This window comes from Molossus molossus, unplaced genomic scaffold (genome assembly GCF_014108415.1).
Source record: "Molossus molossus isolate mMolMol1 unplaced genomic scaffold, mMolMol1.p scaffold_m16_p_3, whole genome shotgun sequence".
Classification (NCBI taxonomy): Eukaryota; Metazoa; Chordata; class Mammalia; order Chiroptera; family Molossidae; genus Molossus; species Molossus molossus.
In genome coordinates this window covers 17,828,197-17,843,168 of record NW_023425366.1, presented here as the reverse complement: position 1 = coordinate 17,843,168, position 14,972 = coordinate 17,828,197, and the positions used below count along the sequence as shown (strand labels likewise).

The following is a 14,972-nucleotide window of genomic DNA, read 5'->3' as shown; positions in this document are numbered from 1 at the left end:
TAAAAACATATTTTTAAAAATGATAAATAAATAAAATTGGACAAAGAAAAGGGGAATACTTGTAGTTATAAAGGTTTTTAAACAGTAAAGGGAGATGAGGTACAAAGCCGAAATCACTGTAGAAAGGAGACAAGCAATTCTTACTGTAATGGAGGGAAGATGGAAGACACAGAAACAGGATTAAGTAGGTTCATTTAAGTGATGGTGGGAAGTTAGGTTGATTTTTTTCCAATTTCATATATTTTCTTTGTGAGGTATTGAGCATGGCGATTGCCTGAAAAGGAAGAGGAAGTAGGAGGCATCAGATATATTAAGAGAGAAATGCTGAAAACATTTTAACCAAGAAAAAAATTAATTTATTAAGGAAGTAAAAGAGGATTGTTTTCCATATTTTTTTGTTAGTCTAAATCTTTTTTTGTTTTTCCAAATGAAGCATCCACTATCCATGAAGGCATTCTCAATCATTTTGAGTGAATCCCCCTAGAATAAATACATGCTTCTTTTTTATTTAAAAAACAAACAAACAGTTAATTTATTACCATATTAACATTGCTATATCTCCCACTTCATGAAATATTTATCAAACCAATATGGCACTTCTATATAAGGTAACATGGGAAATAACAGAAATAAAGACTAGATCAGGTATGTTAAAGATATAAAACATTCACAAAAATTGTGAGTTTATCTGTGTTTCTAAAATTTAAGCTTTTGAAATGAGGGCATTTTTTAATACGAGCAGCACAGGAAGAAAGGGGGTGCAAGGGTTTTAGATTTCTTGAGTGCTGTGTCTTCTCCATCCTATCCCACTTACCTCTTTTGTTGGGTTTTAGTAAATTTTTAATACCATCATTACAATAACAAACTATAAAAAAAACAGTTTTGTGAAATTTATGTGGCTAGTTCTTAACTATAAATAATAGTAAACATATTGATTGATATGGTAAATGAATAGATATCATAATTATTTCACCTCCTAAATAGTTATATTTATGTATTTTTATAAAATTTACCTTTCCCCAGGTTTATAATACAGAAATAAAAGTATCCAACACATTCCTGTTGAATGTCTTGGTATCTCTAACAATACATTATGTGTAGCAATTGTTTTCCACTTAGAATATGTCAGCGACCCCTTCTCTCTGCTCCCCTAATGGTGACGAAAGCAGGGAAGACTGCCTTTGTAATACCCACACACCAGGATTGCACGGAATGGCCCTGAAAGTTGCTGGCTGGGCAGGGTGAAGCACTTTTACCTTTTTCAAAAGCCAGGCTGCATCTTCTTTGAGAAACAAAATAGCATAAAATTGGCTAGTGTGTTCACAACCCACAATTGAGGAGGCACTTGGCTCTTTAGAAGACCTTATCATCAAATTATTTCTAAGAGTTCTCTCTAGAGTTTCTTTCAGTGTATGTGTAGAACAAACTTGGGTCATTTTTATTCCAAATGCATACAATTTTCTCCAAATCAGAATATGAAAAACTGTAAGAGTGAAAACAAATTGCAAAAGAACCTTGCCCTTGGAACATTGCAAAAAATTTCTGTTGCATTTATTTTGATTAAGAAATGAGCAAGATTTGGTAACATATACTAAAAATTATGTAATAAATCCTCACTTAAGCAACTGGAGAGGACCAGGGATATGCTCAAAGTCTGCATAATAATGCAAATGCATATCAAAAAAAATAATTAAAGTGGTAAACCCAGTGACTTTGGGATTGGAGCAAACAAAATATTTTAATAAATACGAAGTTTTTAATCATCTTAAAGTAATCTGAGTTACTTTAAGCTGGCTGAGTTTGACAAGTATAAAAACCAAGTTACGTCTGGCCAGTGTGGCTCAGTGGTTGAGCATTGACCCATGCATCAAGAGGTTGCCGGTTCGATTCCCTGCCAGGACAGATGTGGGCCTGACCCCCAGTGGGGGGCATGTGGGAAGCCGCCAATATTATCTCTAATCGATGTTTCTCTCTCTCTCTCTCCCTTTCATTTCTCTCTCTCAAATCAATAAAGGAAATTAAAAAAATTTTTTTTAAATAATAAAATAAAATTTAAAAAACCAAGGTACTACCCAAACCATTCAGCTTTTAAACCTAAGATCATGTTACATGACAATCTTAAGATCTTTTAAGTAATAGGTGAGAATAAAGTTAACTAAGTAATTATATATATTTCTTTTGACCATATATTTCCTGAAAATAAAATTTTTATTATAATTTGATTGAGAAAATACATGTATATGTATGTATGTATATATGTATATACAACTTTTAATTCAATAATGTATTTAAATAAATATTTATGACAAGCATTCTTTATTTAATCTGTTGATAATCTCTGGCACTTTTTTTTTTTTTTCCTTTATTGATTTTTTAGAGAGAGAGGAAGGAGGAAGAGAGAGACATAGAAACATCCATAAGAGAGAACACTGATTGGCCAACTCCTGCATGCCCCCACGGGGGATCGGGCCCACAACCTGGGCATGTGCCCTGACCAAGAATCCAACCGGCAACCTCTTGGTGCATGGGTCCACATTCAACCACTGAGCCACACCGGCCGGACTCTCTGGCACTTTTTAAATTTGGGGATTAAAAAAAAGCTTCTTTCCCTTTGTCAGTGATTTGTTACTCTTTCTAAACCTTACATGCAAGCATTATATTTTATCTCACATCCTTAAAAAGTAAAAAAAAAAAAACCCACAAAAAGCAGTGTTCAACCCACTTTCTTTCCTACAATATCCCATTATTTGGCTTCCTCTTGAATCTAGACAAAATTGTTTATATTTGCCATCTCCAAATTACTCCTCCTATTTTTCTTTGATGGCCCTTTGAACTTCACCATCCTATCCAAGTGCTACATCAGTACCATCTCCCGTGCTTCCCATGGCATCAACACCGTCCACCTCTCCTCTTGAAGCCTTTCGTTCCCCCCGGCGCTCACTCTCCACACTGCCCAGGAGGCCATGCCCCTCGCCCTGCTACCCGAGACAGCTGTTCTATGTCTTTCTAAACTTCTCCCACACCACCCCAACTCTAAGCTGATGGTGTATCTTCTTGTACATAATTAAATAAAATATCTATTGGTGAATTTTGCAATCTACTTATATAGTGTCATATTGTTAATATTTTTTTATCTTAGCTTTTGCTCAGTCTTCTTAAGATTTATATATATATATATACACATAAATATATACACACACACACACTCATATATATACACATATATAGAAATTCAAACATTAAGTAAATTTAATACTTTAAAGTAATTTAATAATATGTGTCCTTCAGAGTAATAACTCACATTTTCTTAAATTTTATTTGTGCAAAGAAAATACATCTATACTCACCACAGAGAAGAATTGGCATAACTTTACATCCTCGAACCTGTTTTTCAACTAGTCAGTGTTTAATAAATGTTGTCATGTTTTTTTCTAAATTACTATTGCTATTAAACTAAGTTATATAGCTTTCTTTTTATATGATGTTGAAAGCAGAAAGCGGTGATCGGGTCAGCGTTGGTTGTCTCACAAAAATCAAAGAATAAGTTATGGACAAAAAGGAGCAAGCAAAAGTAAAGGTTTCTGTTTTGTATTTTAAAAGATGGACACACTCCCCACAGCAGAGAGGGGGCCCAAGTGGGTTGCCACCGAAGCTCCTTGTCTAGGGGCAGATATATGTCTTGCTGGCCTCTGATTGGTTCTTTCAAGGAATTCTGCCTTAGCAACAACCGTACATTTTAAAGCTTGTGTTTCCCGCCTAGCAGGGCTCAGTTTTAGGTAAACAGGACTTAGTCACTGCAGGCAAACTGCATCCTGTTCATCTTTACAAGGTCCTTGTTCTTACTTCCCCTCCCACAGTTTCACCTCTAACTGCCTAGCCTTCTTCCAACTCCTCAATATAATCACAGTTTTGCAAGATTGTTTTTTTTTTTTATTTTTAGTCTGTAATAATATGTACAATAGATGAATTTTCTCTACAACATTCATGTGCAAGAAGATTCATGTTGGCACAGTTTCAGGATTACATGAGATTAAATGTATCTCCAGCAGCCTCTCAGAGACAGCACACCATCGAGCTTAATTCAGTTTGGTTTATGAGAACTGTTTTTTTTCCTCAGGCCCGAAAAGAAACGTGGTGCCTGGTAATTAAGGATGATCATGTTAATAGGTCATCTTTATTCTGTTGCTTCAGAAAAAGAACACAAGCAACCGCAATAACAAAACTACTTTGAGTCTTTAAAAATATATCTAAAAACATTTCATTATTTATAGTCTCAATTAAGCGATCCACTCCAATATCTTAAGGCTATGAGCACACTAACAAAAATGGTCCTGACCTCCCTACTCTGAAATCTCCAGGCACAGGAAAGCTATTTTTAGGCCTGCTTATATAGCCTATTCTGTGTAAATTAAGTTTCCAAGCAGGACCCTGGAATAAGAAACATCCTGGCATTTACTCCCTCTCGTAATCAATTCCAAGTGACTCTCTTTTGATCAATAGAATGGTACATGGGTCATAAAAATGGTATACAGATCATAAAAAGCCTTGCTGCATCTGGCTAAATTTTGTCTTGGTTTGCTTTTGTGTGTGTGTGTGATATTAGCGCCCAAAATAGCTACCATGCTTTGATAAGTCCAAACTAAATGCAGAAGTCAGAAGTAGAGTCTCTGCTAAATATCTTTACTGAGGTCTGAGGCAGTAGTCAGCCCCGGCGAGCCCTGTGACTTACCATCTTGGGCCAGCCTAGCACCTAAACAACCATGTGACAAACCTCGGGCAAGAACCACTTAGCTGAGTCCGGTCACAAAATCACACCCCTTTGCTTCTATTGTGTGGCTTTTTGTGAATTGTTACAAGTATATGCCATGATTCATGGCTGTACTTTTCCCGCCCTATGTAAATGATCCTTTATTAAAAATTTGTACAGCATAAATATTAATACAATTATTACGAGAAAATACAGACAACATAAATGACTTTTATGAATAAGACATATAATTTTAAAAATAACATTTGATTCAATGTGAATAGAAATGATCATATAAAACAAATGCAGACATTAACCTTTCTGTGTATTTTCAGCAGGACATTGATAATACAGATGAGATCATAAGAAGGTACATTTATTATCCCTTTATTGTATTCCAGCCAATGTATTTTAAAAATTCACTTAGATTAATTTTGGCTTTAATTAAAATGCTTTGCCTATATTTTCTACCGAGTAAAACATAAAATTGAATATATTGGTACATGATTCTGAATAATGCCTTTAACATCATCAAGGTGAACCAAAAAAAAGAGAAAAGAAACATAAAGAAGCAACATAATAATTAACTTTTAAAGAATGGAGTTTTAACAATTCAAGCTGAAATAGGTTAAACACATTAACTTTATTAACTTTAATTTGAAGAAAATATATTTGTATTCTATGTTAGTTCATTTATTTATTTGTTTTTACTCAGAAGTAACACCTCTGATAATTTAGGACTTGAATATTTCTACTGTTTATTCTGGGTTTACTGGCCTGTTTAAAGATAACCAGTCTGTAAATATGCAGTCTCACTATAGTAATTTACCTGAAAAAAGAAATCTCAATAATCACAATTTTTAAGGACAAATAATGTTACAGGATATTCCAATATTTGCTAATAAGCTTTAATTTTACTAAACTTTTTTGCTCAGTAGAGTGCTGATTTTAAGACATTTTGTTTTCATTTTGCTTAAATATGTGCCCTGTTTTAATTTAATTAAATACCTAGAAGGATTAATAAGACACTGCCTTTAAATTCTTTGACCTCTGCCAGGCCAATGTGGCTCAGTGGATTGAGAGTTGTCCCCTGGACTGAGAAACCCCATTAAATTCCCAGGCAGGGCACATGCCAGGGTTGTGGGCTTGATCCTCAGTAGGGGGCATACAGGAGGCAGCTGATCAATAGTTCTCTCTCACATCAATGGTTCTCGCTCTCTCTCCCCCCCCCAAAAAATCTATTAAAAGAAACAAAAGAAAATCTTTGACCTCCTAGAAAAGAGATATGAAGTAGCTTTGATGCATAAGAACTAGCTTTTGTGTGTGTGTGTGATTATGAGTAATGTTTCTATGAGCAATTTCATTTGACATTTTCATTTAAAAATAAACGAGCCCTATTTACCTCGAAAAGTAGATTAAATTAAAATGAATATTTCTTAATCATTATACATTTAACTACAACTTTAATTAGATAAAATCTCACAATTCAAAACCAATAGGTGTTAGACCTTAAATATTCAGCTTACTGCCCTGGCAATTTGGCTCCACGGTTAGAGTGTTGGACTGTGGACCAGAGAGTCTTGGGTTTGGTTCCCACTAAGGGCATGTACCTCTGTTGCAGTTTGTCCCCAGCCCCAGTTGGGGTCATGTGGGTGGCAGCCAGTCGATGTGTCTCTCTCACATTGATGTTTCTCTCTCTCTTCCCCTCTTGCTCTATCTGAAGATAAATGCAAAAATGTCCTCGGGTGAGGATAAAAAATATATATATATATTCAGCTTACTTTTCTTCATAATGATTTGTGTAAGAGTTCATGGAATTTTGCTCCCAATGCATTGAAGTAAGCAGGCTGGGTTCTGAGACTAAACATATATTTTTCCTTTGTTGATAATTACAATATAAAGTCTTTGTGTAAAAAAAAAAAAAAAAATGAAAATTGCAATGTGACACTGGAAACCAAACTAGGAGAGTAAAATAACATGTTAAAAAGTACGAGATATTTATATAAAAATGGAACATTGATCTGCCTGTTTATCACTCAGAACAGTCTGTCCACCTATGAGAACCCGTAGCAGATAGAAACAAGAGCAGTAGTAGCCTTTCTCGTCCAGACAGCGCAAGAGCAGCTTTTGAAAGGGCTGTAAGACTGCATCAGGATGCTACTCAGGTAAGGGGAGAGGTGGAAGGGGAGAGAGAGACACGTTAGATCCAAACTATGTCTACTGACTTAACCAAAATCATTATTTTATTTTATGCTTCAGTTAGGACTTTCTTTTTGTTTCTCACATTGGCTATTTATAAAATTCAAGTTAGAAGTTTTGAAAATCTGCTTATAGAGCTGGAGATAATCACACTTTTAAAAAGAAATTTTAATTGGATTGGATAAAAATGTATCTATAATTAGAAGTAAGAAATGATTTGTTTTTCAAAATGATGAGATGGAAAAGTAATATCCATAATATATACAACAGTATATCAATACGTAGAACACATAAGAGTAACATAAAGGATAGGTTAATTTTTGGTTCATAAATATCTAGATAAATGTTAAATATAAAAATATATTTTAGTAAGTTCTTACCAATATGCACATATACATTTTTTTTCAGGTGCATGTTCATTGTTTTTGACATGATATATCAGGTACTCTCTGAGCTACAACAGGTAAAAGGAAATCCTCTCCTTACAAAATGACAAAGGTGAAACATTTTTCATGACAGCATTAACCACACACTCAGAAATAGATCTGGGTTTATACAAATGACATAACTCTTAGTCATCTACGGCTACTTCTACAATTTCATACGGATAACAAATTAGGCTAAAATGCACTATATTTGGTAGATTTCAGGACCAGTAACCTTAATACATCACAAAATACATTTTCGTTTCCCAAAGAAGACTTGGAAGTAGGCCTTTTCAACATAACTAATAACAAAATAAACATTGCTAATCTGTGACCTTTAACAACCTATGAAAAAGCAATTACTTTTAGAAGGAAATTCATGCAATACAAAGATCATACTGAAAAAGATATATTTAGACATGTATGTAACTTTCTTGCTGAAAATAATATGTATCAACTATAAAAACAGCTCTACTGTGCTTTTAATCTGATTAAGAAATCATACAATGAAGAATCTTCAAACAATTTTTTAGAAGTATAAAAAACTAACTGATTAGTTTGAGAAAACAACTGAAAGGCATGAAGGAAGATGGAGAACTGCCAAGTTTTAATACAAATCTGCAAATCTGATGGCGGATGGTTCACAAGAGTATAATGACTGAGGAAGACAGTCAAGGATGTACTTTTCCTATGTGGTTCTACGTATTCATATGAAGTAGCCTTTTTCAGCCAAAGCAGCTATTAAAACCAAGTAGTAAAATTAACAGAACTAATAATCAGACTTTTGAATGTTTGACCCAGTATTAAATAATAAAGTAGGTTCAAACTCATTGCTCTCCTTAAAATATTGTTACTACTATAAAGAGAAAAGAAAGTTTTTATTATTAATAAATAATATGAAACATTAAAATGTTATTTACAAAAATAAACAAATAATAAACATAACTAATCTACAGCTACAAAAGTCTACCCTTGATAGCTTTCATCTTTTTAGGGAGTCGGCCAGGCTCCAAACAATAAAAGCAGTGAGTTGAATCACTGTAACATATACACAGAACACCCTATTGTAAAGGCTATAAAGATTTGCAGCACAGTCTGGTGAGTGTGGCTCAATTGTTGAGCATCGATCCATGCACCAAGAGCTCCCTGGTTCAATTCCTAGTCAGGACACATGCCCAGTTTGGGGCCCGATCCCCAGTGGGGGGCATGCAGGAGGCGGCCAATCAATGTTCTCTCTCTTTAATGTTTCTATCTCTCTCTCCCTCTCACTTCCTCTTTCTCTAAAACCAATAAAGGAAGAAAAAAAAGAAAGATTTGCAGCACAGAGAGAAGATGCCTTCTGCTCCTTCACAATACATATGAATTATGTGAATTACATGTGTGTTTCTTGGTCCATTATCTGGCTATCCTGCCCTGTTCTGCTATGTTGGTCAAATACTGAGTGGCTATTCCTCCAACCAGAGGATCCACAGGGTTGCAGTCTGTCAAAAAAGAACAAATAGGAAGCAAAACCTTTGAAATAGTCAAAGCAGGACTCCAGTTGTCTTGAAGGCTATCCAGACAGGTTGCTCATTGACTGTTGATACTGCAGTGATCGATTCTGGTGTAGAAAGTAACCTTTGGTGGCTTAAATGGATAATAGGATGGAAAAGTAACAACCACAAAAACATACCACCTTCATATACAGAATTGGGTGGACCAAGTAGAATTGATTGCCATTCACAATTATTACCTCCTTTAAACCCAGCACTGTAGTTAGGAGGATCGAGGGTTATTTCAGCTAGCTCCTTCTGAATTCTTTTAGCACTAGTGGATAATTTAGCCGTGGTTTTGCTTGAGAGTTTGGTCTTTTAATTTTCTGGGTGGCAGAAGGTGTCCTTTCTTCTCTGGCTCTGGTGCAGCTGGGGATTGTTGGCCTGCACCTGAACTCCACTGCTGGTGCTGGGGTGTTCACCACCGGACCTTTGCCCATCACTGGGCACATAATGAAGTCATTACTTGGAAACCCAGACACCACCTGCTTGTGTGGGGCTGCAGTGCGAGCAATCGTTTCTTAAAAACAGGGCTCTTCTAGGTAATACCTTCGTTAGTCTACTGCAAAGTAAATCTCTAAGTATGCCCTTACCTGATAAAACAAATGATGTTGGGCCCTGGCCAGTTTGGCTCAGCGGTTAGAGCGTTGGCCTGCGGTCTGGAGAGACCCGGGTTCGGTTCCCGCTAAGGGCACGTACTTTGGTTGCAATTTGTCCCCGGCCCTGGTTGGTCGTGCGGGTGGCAGCCACTTGATGTGTCCCTTCACGTCGATGTTTCTCTCTCTCTCTCCCTTCCTCTCTCTCCCTCCCACTCTATCTGTACAAAAAATGGAAAAATATCCTCAGCTGAGGATTAAAAAAAAAAAAATGATGTTGGTTATGTGATACACATATACATTTCAAAATAAGAATGCTGCAATGAAAAATGTTTGTAATATACACACATTATTACAGCAGGGCCTACATAATCATGATATACCTAGAGACTAAGAAATTATATAAAATTTAATATTATTTTAAAATTTTGATCGAAGATCATGGCAAGCTTACTAGGAGTATATAAAATACTATCAGGAAGGAAATATATCATTTTGAGATATATTTAAAAGGATAGAAATAAAAGGTCTAGTTATTAGTTCTTTATCCATATCTAGTATTAGTCAGCTATTGTGTAAATTATATTACATATTCAAACCAAGCAGCAGGGATCAGATCCAGGTTCATTGTCTCTCAAAATCAAATAATATGTTCATGGACAAAGGGGCAAGAGAAAGCAACATTTATTTGAAAAACAAACCGAAACTCCACAGCAGGGAGGGGGCCCAAGTGGGTCGCCAGCGAGGCTCCCTTGTCTAGGGGTAGATATATGTCTTGCTAGCCCCGGTTCTTTCAAGGGATTCTGCCTCAGCAACATCCATACAGTTTAAAACTTGTGTTTCCCACCTGACTGGGTTTAGTCCTAAGTCATCTAGCTCTAAATTCATATTACTTTTCTGGAAAAAGCATATGTGGACATCACTGATTTAAAAAAGCTTGCCCTATCAGGTGAATTGGGCATATTTGATTAGCAAAGATATATACTGTCCCATAACATTCCCTAGTGGAAGTGGACAGGTTTTGAATTAAAAAACAGACATTGCTTAGCTATTTCTGACATTTGTATGGAAGCTTTACTCCCAGAGAGAAGACAACTTAGTTGGGTGTGGTTAAGAATAAATTAAGTAGCCTCAGGTATCTATAGGGACCTTAGTGGCTTCCCTTTTATGATAATTTCAATTTCTCCCAGACTGTTAGTGAGGAGGAGGGGAAACACCCTTGGAGCAACCTTATGCTTGCTTCTGGTTTCTTCTATAAATCCAGTTTGGGTTTCCTATAATCCTTTTTAAGGTAACCTGACTTTCTTTAATAGGAACACACACTATAGTTTTTCAGCAGAACTCATGCAGCATCCTGTTGCCTTGCTCCCAGAAACCTGTAGGTATAGTAATTGGAATAGGTCAGAATCGTCAGCACTATATTCTTTAACAGTAAATAAAATTAATTTGCAAAAACATCAGGGTCCCAGAGAAAGGAACTATATAATTAATCTCTGTTGCTCTCTTGCCTAAAACCAGACTTTCTGTTTGTTGTTGTTGTTGTCATGTAATTGACCTGTGCTTCTTCCAGGAGCTTCTAATTTGCAATCAAGATAAGCTTTTCATGTCTGTAAATCAAAAGTGTTAATGGGGGCTGGGAGTACCTGGTATTGGAAGCACAATTTTCCATGTTGATTTTAGTTTTATTTTGAGATCTGTAGAGTCCAAATAAACCTCTAGAGCTACTGTGTACTGGGTTAAAGTGCACAGCCTGTGTGCGGAGCTCCAAGCCCTCACAAACCTCCCCAGGTGTCCCAGCCTTCCCTTCCCATGGTCTCATCCCTCACGGCCTGACCTGCCTCTATCTTCTCAATGTAGTCAAACTGCCAAGCCTCCAGGAATGAGATAAAAGAATGATCCAACTTAGTTATTATCACAAAAGTTAAAAGGAATAAAATATTATGCAATGGTAGGAACAAAAATTAGTTTCTTTGAAGCAAGGATACATAGCAAAAAATATGTCAAGAATAAGTTGAACCTAATTAAAACAGAAAAACATCCAAAATATAAGAGATGTAATGTAAGAAGATATTGGTAATCTCTATTTTAAACCAATTTAGAAAGTTTACATCTGGATTCTCTTTCATTAGCCAAATTAGAACTTGTTTATTTTTGTCCTATGCTATATTAATGTCCATTTCGTAGTTTTTAATACGTATTGCTGATCATTCTTAGTCTGTCCATAAGTAGTTGCATAAAATTAATACTTTATTATATTCTAAATTTAAAAATGAATTGATTAATTGTATAAATATAAAAATGGATATTTTCTAATATAGATATTTATTTATATACTTGTTCAATCTATTAACCAAATGAAGTTAAAAAGATGTTTTTGAAACTATTTCAAACATTGTAATTTTTAGAATTACATGAATTTAAATATTTTCACACAGTTTTAACACTATATATTCAAAAACATTTAAGTTTTGTAAACATTTTAGCATCATCCAACTTTAAGATATTTCTGAAACTCATGATATAATGCTTAGTACTTAGCTGGATTTTTCCATCAGGTAAATGTATTTAGAACTTAACCTTTAGAATCATTTCTCCTCTTTCTTATCATATCCAAATTCTAATGAAGGGAAAATCATTTGTTGTGTTTAAGTCTCTGGATCTTGCACCTTGTATTGTACAATCCATAACACCATATAATTAAAAGTAATGTTTGCATGGCAGAAGAATATAAATGTCAATAAATATATTTTTACAACCTATGAAATTTCAAATATAAGTGGTATATGGTGAGAAACAGTATCCCAGTGTAAGAGGATGAACTTGTTTTTGCTGGTTTGTGATTTGCTGATTCATTCTTGGTCGGCTTCTAAGAAGTCATTAATGAGTTCTAAATCTTATAAGTCGTAGATCCAATGATTTTATAAAGGGTTTTACCTTTGAGTGTTTATAGATATTGACATTTTGCTAATCCATAAGTACTTTGGAAAATCAAGTCATGTCAGTTGTATAAATTTACCCTCGGACATTACATAGTCACCTTTAACATATATTTAAGCTTTAAAAAATGAACTTACAAAGTTATATTACCCTTAATTTAATTTACGTATAGCCCTTAATTTAATTTACGTATAACCCAAAGTCAACTCCCTAAACTGATTTTTCAAAATCCAACATCTGTATAAGTTCTGAGCTAAAACACATTTGTATGGGAAAATTTGACATAAACATGAATAAAACTATCATTTTTGTTTTAGTGTGAATACTTATATATTTCTCTAAGGAAATTGTTTTTTAATCGAGTATGCTTCCACATATTCCTAGTAAATGTTACTTATTATTAAGTATTTACAATCTTCCAAAATCTAAACAATTCTGAAACCCAAAGCATAGTTATCTATAAGGATCACATAAGCTATTGTGTATCTATATTAAAATAAAATAAATTTATATAGCAAATAGACTTTATATATGGCATTAGTTAATCTAGTGCATACTTCTATAACAAATAACTTGTTACAATTGGTAGTTTCAAAACAAGAACTTTATTTGTTGACAAAATATTTCAAGGCTGCTATACATAAGCCACCACCTTTCCATCATAGCGTGCTTCTGGGCTTCAGATTGCTTATTTTGGATTTGTCAAGCCCGAAGTCTCTTGATTTCCAGCTGGTGCAGTGGAGTGGAGTGTGTGAAGGAGCAACACTGATTTCTAAAAGCTTTCTCCTGGCAATAATGCTCATCAATGGGTCTTGTCTCCTATGGCTGAAGCTAACTGCATGGCCCCTGTATGGCAGAGAAAATGGGAATACAGCCTGTGATTGGACAGCCCCTAATGAGAGATAGGTCTTTATTATGAAAGACAGAACAGAGACTAGACAAATCCACAGAGCCAGAAATTAAGTTAATGTTTGTCAGGGTCTTGAGGGAAGGGCGGCGGAGGAGATTGGGAGTGAGATATAATGGGTAAGACCTTATAATTAGTTACATCGAGTTTTTGTGGTCAGGAAAATATTTTGAAATTAGACAATAGTGATGGTTGTATAACCCTGCCAATATACTAAAATCACTAAGTTGTTAACTTTAAATTGATGGATTTTGTGATATGTGAATTATATTTCAATAAACTCATGTTCTTTTTAAAAGTACTCTTTGAAAGTTTCTTAAAAAAATTTATCTAATTTTTATCACCAAATATTACATTTTTTTTGCATACAACAAATGATAAACATTTAAAATTAGTGAATAAAATATCTTCAGATATGTTGACCCTTTTATATAACCGTTGTATTTTCTGTTCAGTGTAGGTTAGAATTCTAATGCCTGTGTACATCTGAATAGTATTTCTTTTCACTCTTCCTGGATCACCAGGTTCATCACTGTGATGATCTGAGTATCACAGCTCCAAAGTTTTGAGCCACTGCAAGGTTTCATAAAAGTTTGCTAAACTCTCCATATGAATTATCTAATTTATCCCTGAGAAACTCTATTTGAAATAGATTGCCTTATTATATGAACATTTTAGAACTGAAAACTATAGCTCTGAGTTTTTAAGCAAGTTACCAAAGGTCAGCCAGATACTTAATAGAGGAGCCAGTACTCAAGGTAGCATGAGTTCTGAAAACTCTTCCTATATTGCCTGCGGAGTAAATTAAATAACACAGAACATGTGAGAGAGACACACACACAGATATCTCTGCAGTCTATGAATTTGGCAATATTGACTTGGAAAGTTTATCTTCTAATTTAAATGCATTTGTATTCTTCGAAACATAATATTAGCTACCTTGCTAGGTTACTTTTGCTCATTTATTAAATATATTTTCAGAAACTGTTATTAGTAAAAAAAAAAAAAAAATGGCTGTTCTTTTTAGAAATACCGGATGGCTTTAATAGCATGTCTCTAGCAGTTCAGCCAATTTAAAACTACTGGTCCAATATAAGTTTAAATCATAGACAAGTGTCCCAGAGTTACTGAAATAATGGTTATGCTTTTTGGGTTTAATCAGCAGCGTCTGCGACAGTGTTAAAATTGCAACTTCTAATTCAGTCAAAAGTTATCATTTGATACCTTGCAGGCAGCAAACAGGAGAAAAAGCAATTAAAGATTGCTAAAAATAGTTTTCAGAAGATTTCTCTAATTCATTTCTGCAGGACAAGGAATGCACTTTCCATTGGTTTTTGTCTTATTTTAGAAACAATTTATTATAGAAAGCATAGTTTTAAGGAAAAACTTTTAGAGGTGTATGATCTCCCATGAATAACAAGTCAATTTTTCCTAACTTCTGTTGGAGTGTGGAATGATTTTCTTCTCCAATTTAATATCCAGTACAGTTATTTTTAAAATATGTAATACATGCATGTGATTCCCAGAAATACTAAAGTTTAGTGATTTTTTTGGCAGCCAAAGAAGAAAGGCGGTCTTATCTCCTCAACTCAAAAGAATTTTGCTCAAATATAGTCAAATTTCCACAAA

The 14,972-nt window shown here is 34.6% G+C and overlaps 1 pseudogene; it reads right to left on the bottom strand.

The window, feature by feature from the left end:
* Positions 1-8,718: 8,718 nt before the first annotated feature.
* On the bottom strand, positions 8,719-9,356 carry LOC118641572 (annotated as a pseudogene).
* Between the last annotated feature and the right edge of the window lie 5,616 nt (positions 9,357-14,972).